The sequence below is a fragment of the Bos taurus genome, chromosome 3 (genome assembly GCF_002263795.3).
Source record: "Bos taurus isolate L1 Dominette 01449 registration number 42190680 breed Hereford chromosome 3, ARS-UCD2.0, whole genome shotgun sequence".
Taxonomy (NCBI): Eukaryota; Metazoa; Chordata; class Mammalia; order Artiodactyla; family Bovidae; genus Bos; species Bos taurus.
The window spans coordinates 11,975,716-11,991,283 of record NC_037330.1 but is presented as its reverse complement, the minus strand read 5'-3'; the positions used below and the strand labels follow the sequence as shown (position 1 = coordinate 11,991,283).

General features: G+C 39.6%; 2 pseudogenes; both read right to left on the bottom strand.

The window, feature by feature from the left end:
- Window positions 1–5,242: 5,242 nt before the first annotated feature.
- Window positions 5,243–7,663, bottom strand: LOC112445854 (deoxycytidylate deaminase-like; annotated as a pseudogene).
- Window positions 7,664–12,385: 4,722 nt separating this feature from the next.
- LOC100137933 (phosphatidylinositol-glycan biosynthesis class W protein-like) lies at window positions 12,386–13,993 on the bottom strand (annotated as a pseudogene).
- Between the last annotated feature and the right edge of the window lie 1,575 nt (window positions 13,994–15,568).

Here is a 15,568-nt window from a genome sequence, read left to right as displayed (position 1 = left end):
ATTACCATATGTGAAATAGATCACTAGTCCAAGTTCAATGTATGAAACAGGGCACTCAAAGCCAGTGCACTGGGACAACCCTGAGGGATGTGATAGGGAGGGAGCTGGGAGCGGGGCTCAGGATGGGGGACACATGTACACCTATGGCTGATTCATGTCAATGTATGGCGTAAAAACCACTACAGTACTGTAAAGAAATTAGCCTCCAATTAAAATAAATAAATGAATAAAAATAAAAAATATCACAAATGGTGTTTGATATATCTGTCATCTCTATTTTATCTATCTCTTACCTTTCTTACCTTTTTTCTCCTAAACATCGTTTTAAGATTTGTCTCTACTGTTACATGCACATCTAATTTGTTGTTTCTAATTGCTGCATAGTAAGATGTACATCCACGACATAGCACTTATCAGGACTATGTCCTGAAAAACAGATGTGCTAAAAAACAGATATGTTTTTTATCTAGGTTTTTGGGTGGGCAGGTGTTTTTTCCTAAACCCTCTAAAGCAAATTCTTCAATGCTGCTGTCATTTGGGCCCTATTTTTTCCCCCAAGGACAATACATATGATCTTCATTTTGGCCATATGTTCACAAAGGTATGTCTGCTCATCCCACTAAGAACACAACAATCATTTAATTGTCCTTCCAGTACACATAGCAGAAAAGAGCAATTGTTGATGTGCAGCAAATGCCAGATAGCTGATGCCCTTCTGCAGAACCACCAGTATCCCAGGAAACCAGGATACAAAAGAGGGGGATTACCCTCATTCAATCCATAGATGACAGAACTTTATTTTAAACCTTAAATCAATAGTTTAAATAGAAGTAGATTTCATGTGACAGGACAGAGGAAGATTTGAGGCTTTACATTTTTCAGATGTGCACTTTTGCTGTTCAGTTCAGTTCAGTCGATCAGTCGTGCCCGACTCTCTGCGACCCCATGAACTGTAGTATGCCAGGCCTCCCTGTCCATCTTCAACTCCCAGAGTTCACCCAGACTCATGTCCATCGAGTCAGGGAAGCAATCCAGCCATCTCATCCTCTGTCGTCCCCTTCTCCTCCTACCCTCAATCCCTTACAGCATCAGAGTCTTTTCCAATGAGTCAACTCTTCGTATGAGGTGGCCAAAGTACTAGAGTTTCAGCTTTAGCATCATTCCTTCCAAAGAAACCCCAGGGTTGATCTTCAGAATGGCCTGGTTGGATCTCCTTGCAGTCCAAAGGACTCTCAAGAGTCTTCTCCAACACCACAGTTCAAAAGCATCAATTCTTCGGAGCTCAGCCTTCTTCACAGTCCAACTCTCACATCCATACATGACCACTGGAAAAACCACAGCCTTGACTAGACGAACCTTTGTTGGCAAAGTAATGTCTCTGCTTTTGAATATGCTGTCCAGGGTGCTCATAACTTTCCTTACAAAGAGTAAGCGTCTTTTAATTTGATGGCTGCAGTCACCATCTGCAGTGATCTTGGAGCCCAAAAAATAAAGTCTGACACTGTTTCCACTGTTTCCCCATCTATTTCCCATGAAGTTATGGGACCGGATGCCATGATCTTCAATTTCTGAATGTTTAGCTTTAAGCTAACTTTTTCACTCTCCACTTTCACTTTCATCAACAGGCTTTTTAGTGCCTCTTCACTTTCTGCCATAAGAGTGGTGTCATCTGCATATCTGAGGTTATTGATATTTCTCCCGGCAATCTTCCAGCTTGTGTTTCTTCCAGCCCAGCATTTATCATGATGTACTCTGCATATAAGTTAAATAAGCAGGGTGACCATATACAGCCTTGACGTACTCCTTTTCCTATTTGGAACCAGTCTGTTGTTCCATGTCCAGTTCTAACTGTTGCTTCCTGACCCGCATACAAATTTCTCAAGAGGCAGATCAGGTGGTCTGGTATTCCCATCTCTTTCAGAATTTTCCACAGTTTATTGTGATTCAAACAGTCAAAGGCTTTGGCATAGTCAATAAAACAGAAATAGATGTTTTTCTGGACCTCTCTTGCTTTATCCATGATCAAGTGGATGTTGGCATTTTGATCTCTGGTTCCTCTGCCTTTTCTAAAACCAGCTTGAACATCAGGAAGTTCATGGTTCACATATTGCTGAAGCCTGGCTTGGAGAATTTTGGGGATTACTTTACTAGCATGTGAGATGAGTGCTTTTGTGCAGTAGTTTGAGCATTCTTTGGCATTGCCTTTCTTTGGGATTGAATGAAAACTAACCTTTTCCAATCCTGTGGCCACTGCTGAGTTTTCCAAATTTTCTGGCGTATTGAGTGCAGCACTTTCACAGCATCATCTTTCAGGATTTGAAAGAGCTCAACTGGAATTCCATCACCTCCACTAGCTTTGTTCGTAGTGATGTTTCTAAGGCCCACTTGACTTCACATTCCAGGATGTCTGGCTCTAGGTCAGTGATCACACCATGGTGATTATCTGGGTCGTGAAATTCTTTTTTGTACAGTTCTCCGGCTTCAGTCAAAGGCCAAAGCCTTTGACTGTGTGGATCACAATAAACTGTGGAAAATTCTGAAAGAGATGGGAATACCAGACCACCTGATCTGCCTCTTGAGAAATTTGTATGCAGGTCAGGAAGCAACAGTTAGAACTGGACATGGAACAACAGACTGGTTCCAAATAGGAAAAGGAGTACGTCAAGGCTGTATATTGTCACCCTGCTTATTTAACTTCTATGCACAGTACGTCATGAGAAACGCTGTAGTGGAAGAAACACAAGCTGGAATCAAGATTTCCAGGAGAAATATCAATAACCTCAGATATGCAGATGACATCACCCTTATGGCAGAAAGTGAAGAGGCACTAAAAAGCTTCTTGATGAAAGTGAAAGGGGTTATTGAAAAAGTTGACTTAAATATCAACATTCAGAAAACGAAGATCATGGCATCTGGTCCCACCATTTCATGGGAAATAGATGGGGAAACAGTGTCAGACTTTATTTTTCTGGGCTCCAAGATCACTGCAGATGGTGACTGCAGCCATCAAATTAGAAGACGCTTACTCCTTGGAAGGAAAGTTATGACCAATATAGATAGCATATTCAAAAGCAGAGACATTACTTTGCCAACAAAGGTTCGTCTAGTCAAGGCTGTGGTTTTTCCAGTGGTCATGTATGGATGTGAGAGTTGGACTGTGAAGAAGGCTGAGCTCCGAAGAATTGATGCTTTTGAACTGTGGTGTTGGAGAAGACTCTTGAGAGCCCCTTGGACTGCAAGGAGATCCAACCAGGCCATTCTGAAGGAGATCAGCCCTGGGATTTCTTTGGAAGGAATGATGCTCAAGCTAAAACTCCAGTACTTTGGCCCCCTGATGTGAAGAGTTGACTCATTGGTAAAGACTCTGATGCTAGGAGGGATTAGGGGCAAGAGGAGAAGGGGATGACAGAGGATGAGATGGCTGGATGGCATCACTGACTCGATGGACGTGAGTTTGAGTGAACTTCTGGAGTTGGTGATGTACAGGGAGGCCTGGCGTGCTACGATTCATTGGGTCTCACAGAGTAGGACATGACTGAGCAAGTGATCTGATCTGATCTGTGTATTCTTGCTATCTCTTTTTAATATCTTCTGTTTATATTAGGTCCATACCATTTCTGTCCTTTATCGAGCCCATCTTTGCATGAAATGTTCCCTTGGTATCTCTAATTTTCTTGCAGAGATCTCTAGTGTTTCCTATTCTGTTGTTTTCCTCTATTTCTTTGCATTGATCGCTGAAGAAGGTTTTCTTATCTCTTCTTGCTATTCTTTGGAACTCTGCATTCAGATGCTTATATCTTTCCTTTTCTCCTTTGCTTTTCACTTCTCTTCCTTTCACAGCTATTTGTAAGGCCTCCCCAGACAGCCATTTTGCTTTTTTGCATTTCTTTTCCATGGACATGGTCTTCATCCCTGTCTCCTGTACAGTGTCACGAACCTCAGTCCATAGTTCGTCAGGCACTCTATCTATGAGATCTAGGCCCTTAAATCTATTTCTCACTTTCACTCTATAATTTTAAGGGATTTGATTTAGGTCATTCCTGAATGGTCTAGTGGTTTTCCCTACTTTCTTCAATTTAAGTCTGAATTTGACAATAAGGAGTTCATGGTCTGAGCCACAGTCAGCTCCTGGTCTTGCTTTTGCTGACTGTATACAGCGTCTCCATCTTTGGCTGCAAAGAATATAATCCATCTGATTTCGGTGTTGACCATCTGGTGATGCCCATGTATAGAGTCTTCTCTTGTGTTGTTGGAAGAGGGTGTTTGTTATGACCAGTGCATTTTCTTGGCAAAACTCTATTAGTCTTTGCCCTGCTTCATTCCGTATTCCAAGGCCAAATTTGCCTGTTACTCCACGTGTTTCTTCCTACTTTTGCATTCCAGTTCCCTATAATGAAAAGGGCATCTTTTTGGGTGTTAGTTCTAAAAGGTCTTGTAGGTCTTCATAGAACCGTTCAACTTGTGCTTCTTCATTGTTACTGTTTGGGGTATAGACTTGGATTACTGTGATATTGAATGGTTTGCCTTGGAAACGAACAGAGATCATTCTGTCATATTTGAGATTGCATCCAAGTTCTGCATTTCGGACTCTTTTGTTGACCATGATGGCTACTCCATTTCTTTTGAGGGATTCCTGCCCACAGTAGTAGATATAATGGTCATCTGAGTTAAATTCACCCATTCCAGTCCATTTCAGTTCGCTGATTCCTAGAATGTCGACATTCACTCTTGCCATCTCTTGTTTGATCACTTCCAGTTTGCCTTGATTCATGGACCTGACATTCCAGGTTCCTATGCAATATTGCTCTTTACAGCATCGGACCTTGCTTCTATCACCAGTCACATCCACAGCTGGGTATTCTTTTTGCTTTGAGTCCATCCCTTCATTGTTTCTGGAGTTATTTCTCCACTGATCTCCAGGTGCATATTGGGCACCTACTGACCTAGGGAGTTACTCTTTCAGTATCCTATCATTTCGCCTTTTCATACTGTTCATGGGGTTTTCAAGGCAAGAATACTGAAGTGGTTTGTTATTCCCTTCTCCAATGAACCACATTCTGTCAGGTCTCTCCACCATGACCAGCCCGTATTGGGTTGCCCCACAGGCATGGCTTAGTTTCATTAAGTTAGACAAGGCTGTGGTCCTAGTGTGATTAGATTGACTAGTTTTCTGTGAGTATGGTTTCAGTGTGTCTGCCCTCTGATGCCCTCTTGCAACACCAACTGTCTTACTTGGGTTTCTCTTGCCTTGGGCATGGGGTATCTGTACTGACTGTTAAAAAGTTATGTGTAAATTCAAGAAGAAAGGGATTAGGAGTTTCTTAGTAGAGAGTAATCCCAGTTTCCTGGAGATTTAATGAGATGTGGCTCACAGAAATTTCTGGCTCCATCTGCTGTTAATTGAAAAGTCAGTAACACTCTTGTTGTGCTTCAGTGTGAATTTCCTGAATGTGAACCTAGCCATATTAAATATGAGCCTGACGGCTGTTGTCTTATCACTATCATGGTATTTATCAGACATGGAAATAGCTTCTTTTATATTGGCCTGGATGACAAGCCTATGCATTCATTACATGGGAACAAGGCAACACCCACACTTTCATATCAGCCAAATTTTTGTTTGTGATGACATTCAGCTCATAATGGCACATGTAAAGATATTTGGTACCCAGATTACTCTCCAAGGTAGCAGGTCATTGCTATTGTATCTAATCCGTACTGTCTTGTTTTCTGCCTTTGGGATCCAGGCTCTGACTTGGGAATTCAGATCTTTGCTTTTCCGTGCTGACAATAAGAAGGCCATTGCCATCCAAAATTCAGACCGTTACACATAGTCCCTCTTTTTTTTCAGGAAACTTCACTCAAGCTGGTTTCTCATGGCTGACCCCCACTCATCCTCCTGTCCAGGACCTGCAAACCTGCAGATTCCTGTTACCACAACCAAAGCATGCCCAGGCAATTGGCAATGTCTTAAACAGGTCATCTAGCTCACAAAATTTCAGTGTTTCCTTGTTCCAATACAAACATTGTAAAGTCTACAGATTTAATACAACTCTCACAATTATTAGTAAGTACAGTAGCTGAAAAAGTCAGCATAGGGATAAAAGATTTGAGCAACAAAAGAAAAATATTAATCTAATTTACATAGAATCTACCTTCAGAACCCAGACAGTAAAACTGTACATCTCACAGGTTTTGATGTGTAATATTTTTATTGTTCTTTGGTCTTAAGCTTTTTTTTTTTTTCAGCATATTTTCTCTTTTGACTAATAAATTCCCCAGAAGTAGGTTTGTAAACCAAGTATATGGAAATTTAAGCACTTATTTTTTGTTATTAACTTTAGGTTAGTGATGCTATGGTCAGAGAATGTGAACAGAGTTTATAAGCTACCTGTTCATTGAAAAGTATTGGGACTTTATGTCTTAGAACATAGCCATTTATATATTTGATTCTTATATGCTTGAGGAGCTCATGTACTTCCTAATTTTTAGATGTAGAATTTTATACAGACCCAAATAATTTTCTCAGGTTCATTGAGCTTTGCTTGACAAAATTATAATATATTTAAAGTGTAAAACATGATGATTTGATGTACATACATATTGTGAAAGTCTTCCCACAACTGAGTTGATTAACAGGTACATCACCTCACATTTTGATCTTTTTATGTAAGAGAGCTAAGTTCTACTATCTTAGCGAATTTCAATTATGCAATACAGTATTCTCAACTCAAGTCACCATACACTGCCTTAGATCCTTAGACTTTATTTATCTTATAATTCAAAGGTTGTATCCTTTTACCAACTTCTCATTCCTCCATCCCGTAGTTACTGGTAACCGCCGTTTTATACTCTGTTGCTAATAACTTTTGCTATGAACTTGACTTTAAAAGAAAAATATTCCACATATGAGTAATACCATTCAGTATTTGTCTGGTTTTTGTCTGGCTGATTTAGCATAATGCTCTCTGTGCTTACCTATGCTGTCACAAATGGAAGGATTTTCTTCTTTTTAAAGGCTGAATATGTTCCATTATATGTATTTTGTTATGATTTTTTTTTTTTTAAAGTTTGCCCTTGTTAAGTGGAGCATGAGGTGAGCTGATGTTCAACAATAGACCAGGAGAGAAATTGAAATAGAAGTCTACTACTCACAGGTCCTGGAGGTATTTGGCAAGCCTAGAGGGACCACGAAGAAGGCAATGGCAACCCACTCCAGTACTCTTGCCTGGAAAATCCCATGGGTGGAGGAGCCTGGTAGGCTGCAGTCCATGGGGTGGCGAAGAGTTGGACACGACTGAGTGACTTCCCTTTCACTTTTCACTTTCATGCATTGGAGAAGGAAATGGCAACCCACTCGAGTGTTCTTGCCTGAAGAATCCTAGGGACAGGGGAGCCTGGTGGGTTGCCGTCTATGGGGTCGCACAGAGTTGGACACGACTGAAGTGACTCAGCAGCAGAAGCCAGTATTCTTGCCTGGAGAATCCCAGGGACAGAGGAGCCTAGTGGACTGCCGTTTATGGCTTCGCACAGAGTAGGACAGGACTGAAGTGACTTAGCAGCAGCATCAGCAGCAGAGGGACCACATCAGGAGGTCAAGGTAGAGTGCAGACAGAGAGACAGATGTGGGGTACATGCCTTTATTAGGGTCTTTGGGTGGCATGCTTTGGGGTTCCCAGGTTAAGGCTAACTGGGCAATTAGAACCAAAAGAGTGGGAGTCTGGAAAGCCCCTCTAGGGTCATATTAAGGGGAAAACTAGAGGAAGGTTTTTCCAGTAGTCATGTACGGATGTGAAAGCTGGATGATAAAAAAGGCTGAATGCTGAAGAATTGATACTTTCTAACTGTGATGTTGGAGAAGACTCTTGAGAGTCCCTTGGATTGCAAGGAGATCAAACCAGTCAATCTTAAAGGAAATCAACCTTGAATATTCATTGGAAGGACTGATGCTGAAGTTGAATCTCAAATATTTTGGTCACCTGATGCAAAGAGCTGACTCACTGGAAAAGACCCTAGTGCTGGGAAAGATTGAAGGCACTAGGAGAAGCGGGTGACAGAGGATGAGATGGTTGAATGGCATCACCGACTCAATGGACATGAGTTTGAGCAAACTCCAGGAGATAGTGAAGGACAGGGAAGCCTGGAGTGCTGTAGTCCACCGGGTGGCAAAGAGTCGGACATGACTGAGTGACTGAACAACAACAAAGGGGAAGGCACTGGGAAGCAAGCAAACAGAACTGTTGATCCCAGGCATTGCTGGAGAAGTCATATTAGGAATTTATATATGACTCCATGGGCTGCAAATCAGGACATGTGCTTTCATGGGTTTAAGGTTACTGCAGGCCCTGTGGTCAAACAAAATTGAGATTTTCATTTTCTTGATGATGTCAGGTTGAGGAACTTTTAAAATACCTGTTTTCTTTGGAAAAATGTATATTCAGGGTCTTTGCCTATTTTTTATTGGTTGTTATTTTTGCTTATGAGTTGTATGAGTTCTTTGTATATTTTGGATAATAACTTCTTATTAAATATATCCTTTGCAAACGTTTTCTCCAATTCCATAGGCTGTATGTTCATTTAGTTGATGGTTTCATTTGCTACTTAGCAGCTTTTTAGTTGATGTAGTCCCAGTTGTTTATTTTTGCTTTTGTTGCCTTTGCTTTTGGCACCATTGGTGTTATTCAGTGACTAAGTTGTGTCCAACTCTTTGCAACCCCGTGAGCTGCAGCATACCAGGTTTCCCTGTCCTTCACTATCTCTCAGAGTTTGCTCAGATCATGTCCATTGAGTTGGTGATGCTATCTCATCCTCTGCTGCCCTCTTCTCCTTTTGTTTTCAATCTTTCCCAGCATCAGAATCTTTTTCAGTGAGTTAGCTCTTCACATTAGGTGGCCAAAGTATTGGAGCTTTAGCCTCAGCATCAGTCCTTCCAGTGAATATACCAGATGAATTTCCTTTAGAATTGACTGGTTTGATCTCCCTGCTGTCCAAGGGACTCTCAAGAGTCTTCTCAAGCACCACAATTCAAAGACATCAATTCTTCAGTGCTCAGGCTTCTTTAATGGTCCAACTCTCACATGTATACATGACTACTGGAAAAACCATAGCTTTGACAATATGGGCCTTTGTTGGCAAAGTGATGTCTCTGCTTTTTAATACACTGTCTAGATTTGCCATAGCATTCCTTTCAAGGAGTAAGAGTCTTTTAAATTCATGGCTATAGTCACTGTCCTCATTGATTGGCAGCCCAAGAAAATAAAATCTGTCACTGCTTCCACTTTTTCCCTAATCTCTCCGACATGAAGTGATGGCACCAGATTCTGTGATCTTAGTTTTTTGAATGTTGAGTTTTTAGCCTGTTTTTTCACTCTCTTCTTTCACCCTCATCAAGAAGCTCTTTATTTCCTCCTCGCTTTCTGCCATTAGAGTGATATCATCCACATATCTGAAGTTAGTGATATTTTTACCAGCAATATATTAAAAGAAATTATTGCCAATACCAATGTTAAGGTGCTTATCCCTGTTTTATTCTGTGGTTTTAATAGTTTTAGGTCTTACATCCAAATTTTTAATCAATTTTGAGTTGATTTTTATGTGCAGTGTAATATAGAAGCCTAGTTTCATTCTTTTGCATGTAGATATCCCAGCACCATTTATTGAAGAGACTATCCTTTCCCCATCGTATATTCTTGGTGCCTACATCAAAAATTAATTAACCATATATGCATGAGATTACTACTGGGATTTCTATTCTATTCCACTGATCTATGTGTCTATTTTTAGGCCAATGCCACACTGTTTTGATTACTAAAACTTTGTAATGTAGTTTGAAGTCAGGAAGTGTGATGACTCCAGCTTTGTTCTTTCTCAAGTTTGCTTTGACTACTCAAAGTGTTTTGTGGCTTTACATAAATTTCAGGATTGTTTGTTGTATTCCTATGAAAATTCCAATGAAATTTTGATAGGGATTTCACAGGATCTATTGACTATTTTGGGTAGCATGGATATTTTAACATTAATAATTCTTCCAATCTATGAATATGGATTATCATCCTATTTATTTCTGTCTTAAATTCCTTTCATCAATGTCTTATAATTTTTTTCACAATTCCACAATTGAGATTTTTTAATGTAAATATTATAAAAGTGATTCATACAATAAAAATACAAAAAAAAAAGGTAATATAAGATGGAAAGTAAAAATCCTCCTTTCCACTCCTTTAATCTTCTAGCATCACAACTATAAACACAACAGTTTCTTTAAAATATTCTTTAAAATATATTGGAATATATATATTCTAACAAGTCACAAGGCTTGGTTTCTTCTGTATTGGTTTGTTTTACATAGTGTTGAGATAGATTTTAAAATATTAAGTATCATTACTTTTAGAGTAGTAATGAAAGAATTTTATAATAAATTATAGTTAACGTTGGGTTGCCAAAAAGTCCTATTTTCTTCACATTTTATGTTTTCTCTTCCTCATTAAAATTATATTGCTCAAAATATATCTGACTCCTATTCATCACCAAGATTCTATAGTCTTGTGTTGCAAGTGCAATACATATATAATTCAGTTCAGTTCAGTTCAGTCGCTCAGTCATATCTGACTCTTTGCTACCCCATGAATCACAGCACGCCAGGCCTCCCTGTCCATCACCAACTCCCAGAGTTCACTCAAACTCATGTCCATCGAGTCGGTGACGCCATCCAGCCATCTCATCCTCTGTCATTCCCTTCTCCTTATGCCCCCAATCCCTCCCAGCATCAGAGTCTTTTCCAATGAGTCAGCTCTTTGCATGAGGTGGCCAAAGTACTGGACCTTCAGCTTTAGCATCATTCCCTCCAAAGAACACCCAGGGCTGATCTCCTTTAGGATGGACTGGTTGGATCTCCTTGCAGTCCAAGGGACTCTCAAGAGTCATCTCCAACACCACAGTTCAAAACCATCAATTCTTCAGTGCTAAGCTTTCTTCACAGTCTGATTCTCCCATCGATACATGACCACTGGAAAAACCATAGCCTTAACTAGATGGAACTTTGGTGGCAAAGTAATGTCTCTGCTTTTCAATATGCTATCTAGGTTGGTCATAACTTTCCTTCCAAGGAGTAAGCGTCTTTTAATTTCATGGCTGCAGTCACCATCCGCAGTGATTTTGGAGCCCCCAAAAATAAAGTCTGACACTGTTTCCACTGTTTCCCCATCTATTTGCCATGAAGTGATGGGACCAAATGCCATGATCTTCGTTTTCTGAATGTTGAGCTTTAAGCCAACTTTTTCACTCTCCACTTTCACTTTCATCAAGAGGCTTCTTAGTTCCTCTTCACTTTCTGCCATAAGGGTGGTGTCATCTGCACATCTGAGGTTATTGAGATTTCTCCTGGCAATCTTGATTCCAGCTTGTGCTTCTTCCAGTCCAGCGTTTCTCATGATGTACTCTGCATAGAAGTTAAATAAGCAGGGTGACAATATACAGCCTTGATGTACTCCTTTTCCTATTTGGAGCCAGTCTGTTGTTCCATGTCCATTTCGAACTGTTGCTTCTTGACCTACATATAGGTTTCTCAAGAGGCAGGTCAGGTGGTCTGGTATTCCCATTTCTTTCAGAATTTTCCGCAGTTTATTGTGATCCACACAGTCAAAGGCTTTGGCATAGTCAATAAAGCAGAAATAGATGTTTTTCTGGAACTCTCTTGCTTTTTCCATGATCCAGCGGATGTTGGCAATTTGATCTCCGGTTCCTCTGCCTTTTCTAAAACCAGCTTGAACATCTGGAAGTTCACGGTTCACATATTGCTGAAGCCTGGCTTGGAGAATTTTGAGCATTACTTTAGTAGCATGTGAGATGAGTGCAATTGTGCGGTAGTTTGAGCATTCTTTGGCATTGCGTTTCTTTGGGATTGGAATGAAAACTGACCTTTTCCAGTCCTGTGGCCACTGCTGGGTTTTCCAAATTTCCTGGCATATTGAGTGCAGCACTATCACAGCATCATCTTCCAGGATTTGAAGTAGCTCAACTGGAATTCCATCACCTCCACTAACTTTGTTCATAGTGATGCTTTCTAAGGCCCACTTGACTTCACATTCCAGAATGTCTGGCTCTAGGTGAGTGATCATACCATTGTGATTATCTGGGTCATGAAGATCTTTTTTGTACAGTTCTTCTGTGTATTCCTGCCACCTCTTCTTAATATCTTCTGCTTCTGTTAGGTCCATACCACTTCTGTCCTTTATCGAGCCCATCTTTGCATGAAATGCTCCCTTGGTATCTCTAATTTTCTTGAAGAGATCTCTAGTCTTTCATATATATATGTATATATATTATGTATGTTATCATATATATATTATGTATGTTATCAACTGCTTAATTATATATATATATATAATTAAGCAGTTGATAACATACGGAGCTTGAGCACAAATAAAGCCCAAAATGGACATCTGTGTAATGTATATACTAAGAGGTTGATTTTGTCATTGTTACATTTGACAGCAAGAAAAAATTAATTTGTTTCTGTTCATTGCTGTGATTAAACCAAGAGTTGGTTTTCTTTCAGCTTCAAAAAGTGGATATTCTGAATGCTTTTTATTTGCAGCATGTGATGGAATAAATTTCCAAGAACATGGTAATACTGTACCCTTAATTAGAAATTTGGCAAAACTCAAAATTATACCACCCAGTATTAAACTACTAAGGAGGATTAGGTAAGAAGCAATTACTCAGATATAAAAGGCTAAAGTGTCCATTCTTTAAGATGCTACTTCTACATTTGCCTGAACTATGTAAAGTGATATGAAGAGGCCAATAGATGTCAGCAGATTATATGTTACTTTTTTCCAGTCTTTGATAAGTGATTTGTTTTTTTAAGTTCATTTGACATAGTGTGAACACTAGCCATGAGTACTGTGATATACCACAAGGTAGAGATTATTTTTTTCTCTGTTGGCATTTAGTAAACCAACCCCTGTGCCATACAAAATTAATCTCTTCAATGGGGTAAATCAAGACTAGTTGGTATAGTACAGTAATGTTGATGGCCACAATCAAGAGTTTATTTAGGGGAAAAATAATCAAGAGCTGTGATGCTATAAATTTCACAACTATTAAGGTAAAGGAAATGTTCCATTGAACTCCATACTCAGTTAAATGTTACTGAGATCCTACAGATCTTATAATAATTAATCATCCCATTCCTAGGAAGACTAATGGCCATAGTACAGTGACTTCGTAAAATAAAATCTGGACCCTTTGTATATTTTCTTCTAATCTTTGGAGAAATCATTGCAGTCCTCAAAAGAAATCTTCCTATTTGAAAATCCATTGCTCCTATTCCATAGACACCAATTTTGGGAAGTCTTCTAGGAAAACATGGGAAGTCTATAGCCAAAATGGCAACAGCAGTAAATGCACTGTCAATTACATGAAAACAAGAGATGCCTGGAATGTATTCTGAGTCCAGACTGACTTTCAAGAATTTTTCAAGAATTTTCCAGACAAGCATTCTGACATATCAAATTTTCTTGCAGTATATTTTATAGAACAGCCCGGCCCCAAAGATAATTACAAGATGCTCAAGGAGAACAAATGTAGAGAAAGTGGTCAAAATTGTTACCAGGGGAACTATCAAGAAAGCAAAGTCAATGAAGAATCAAGGTCTCCAAGTGTGTGAGGAAAAAGATAAGTGCTGTGAGAAAATGATCCCGAGCCCTCTGCACAGGATAAGGAGTGTAGGCAAACCCAAGCCCTCAATGATTTCCAGCATGCTTGTTCCATTGTGGTCACTGACAAAAGATTCCTTCATCTGCTTTTGAGAATTTTTCTTCTTCTCCAGGGTTTCAAAATACTTTGTCCACCAGAGAGCCCCCAATTCTGGATCCGCATGTCCCTGATGAGTCAGGGATGCCCTGTGCTGAATGTGTGCTCTGCCCCAGGAGAGGAGCTGTGGGTTCTGGCCACTTAGCCAGAGTGTCAGTTCATGGCTCAAGTGTCTCATGGGTCTTAATATACTGATCTTTTACCTCCTTGGTTAATTTATTCCCAAGTGTTTTATTCTTTTTAATTTTATTGTAAATGGGATTGTTTTCTTAATTTATTTTTCTAAGAGTTCATTGTTAATATTTGGAAATGCAACTGATATTTTGTATATTGATTTTTGTACCCTTCAATTTTACTAAATTTGTTTATTAGTTCCAGTTTTTTGGTTGAGTTTTTAGGGTTTTCTATATATACGATTGTCATCTGCAAATAGATACAGTTTTACTTCTTTTCTAACTTAGATGCCTTTAAGTTTTTCCTTATCTAAGTGCTCTGGCCAGAAAACTTCAGGTACTATGTTGACTTAAATTGTCAATAGTATGTATCTTTGTCTTGTACCTAATCACAGAGGAAAAACTTTCAGGGTTTCAACATTGAGCATGATTTTAGCTGTTGATTTGTAATACACTGCCTTTACTGTGTTGAGGTATATTCCATCTGTATCTAATTTATTGAGAATTTTTTCCTTGTCATGAAAGGTTGTGGAATTTTGTCAAAGGCCTTTTCTGAATCTATAAAGATCATCATACAATTTTCAATTTTTATTTTGTTAATGTTGTGTATCACATTTATTGATTTGTGTATGTTGAACCGTCTTTGCGTTCCAGGAGTAAATCCCACTTGATCATGGTGTAATATTCTTTTTTAAAAAGTAATTTTATTTATTTATTTTTGGCTGTGTTGGGTCTTTGGTTGCTGCTTGGGCTTTTCTCTAGTAGTGGCTAGTGGGGGTCACTCTTCGTTTTGGTGCCCCAGGCTTTTATTGCAATGACTTCTTTTCTCGTGGGGCATGGGCTCCACAAGGGTGAGGGCTTCAGCGGTTGCAGCACATGAGCTCAGTGGTTGCACCTCGCCGGTCTTAGAACACAGGCTCAGTAGTTGTGGTGCATGGGCCTACATGTGGGATATCAAAATGAATCCGCCACAGGTATACATGTGTTCCCCATCCTGTACCCTCCTCCCTCCTCCTTCCCCATACCATCCCTCTGGGTCGTCCCAGTGCACCAGCCCTAAGCACCCAGTATCGTGCATCGAGCCCAGGCTGGCGAATAATGGAATTAAATGGGCTTAAAGGAATTTACTTGGTATACTTTCTCATAGATATTTTAATTTGAAGATTTAACTAGAGTGACTCCCCAAAGCTGGAGAAATTAGGATTTTTTAGATCACAAATGCAATGTAGAGATCACATTTAAGGCTGATTATAACCATGGGAAAAATACGGGGGAATTAGCCCAAAGTCAGATAAAAGTCTCCACTTACAGAAAAGTCTTACTATAAAGCTCCCCACATTAATGAACTGATAGTTAATTACATGGTACCAAAGTGAGTTTGCCTGCTCTTCTTGAAGTGGTGGGTTAAAATAAGTGTCCCAACAGATGAATAGCTGTCACTGAATGTGTCTGTCTACATCAGGTACTGAGCTTTTGATTCAGAATGGAGTGAAACTAGGCTACATAGAATTTACTGAGGAATTTCCTTTTAGACACCATTAAAAGCTGTAAACTGAATCTTGTGAATGTTCATATTTCAC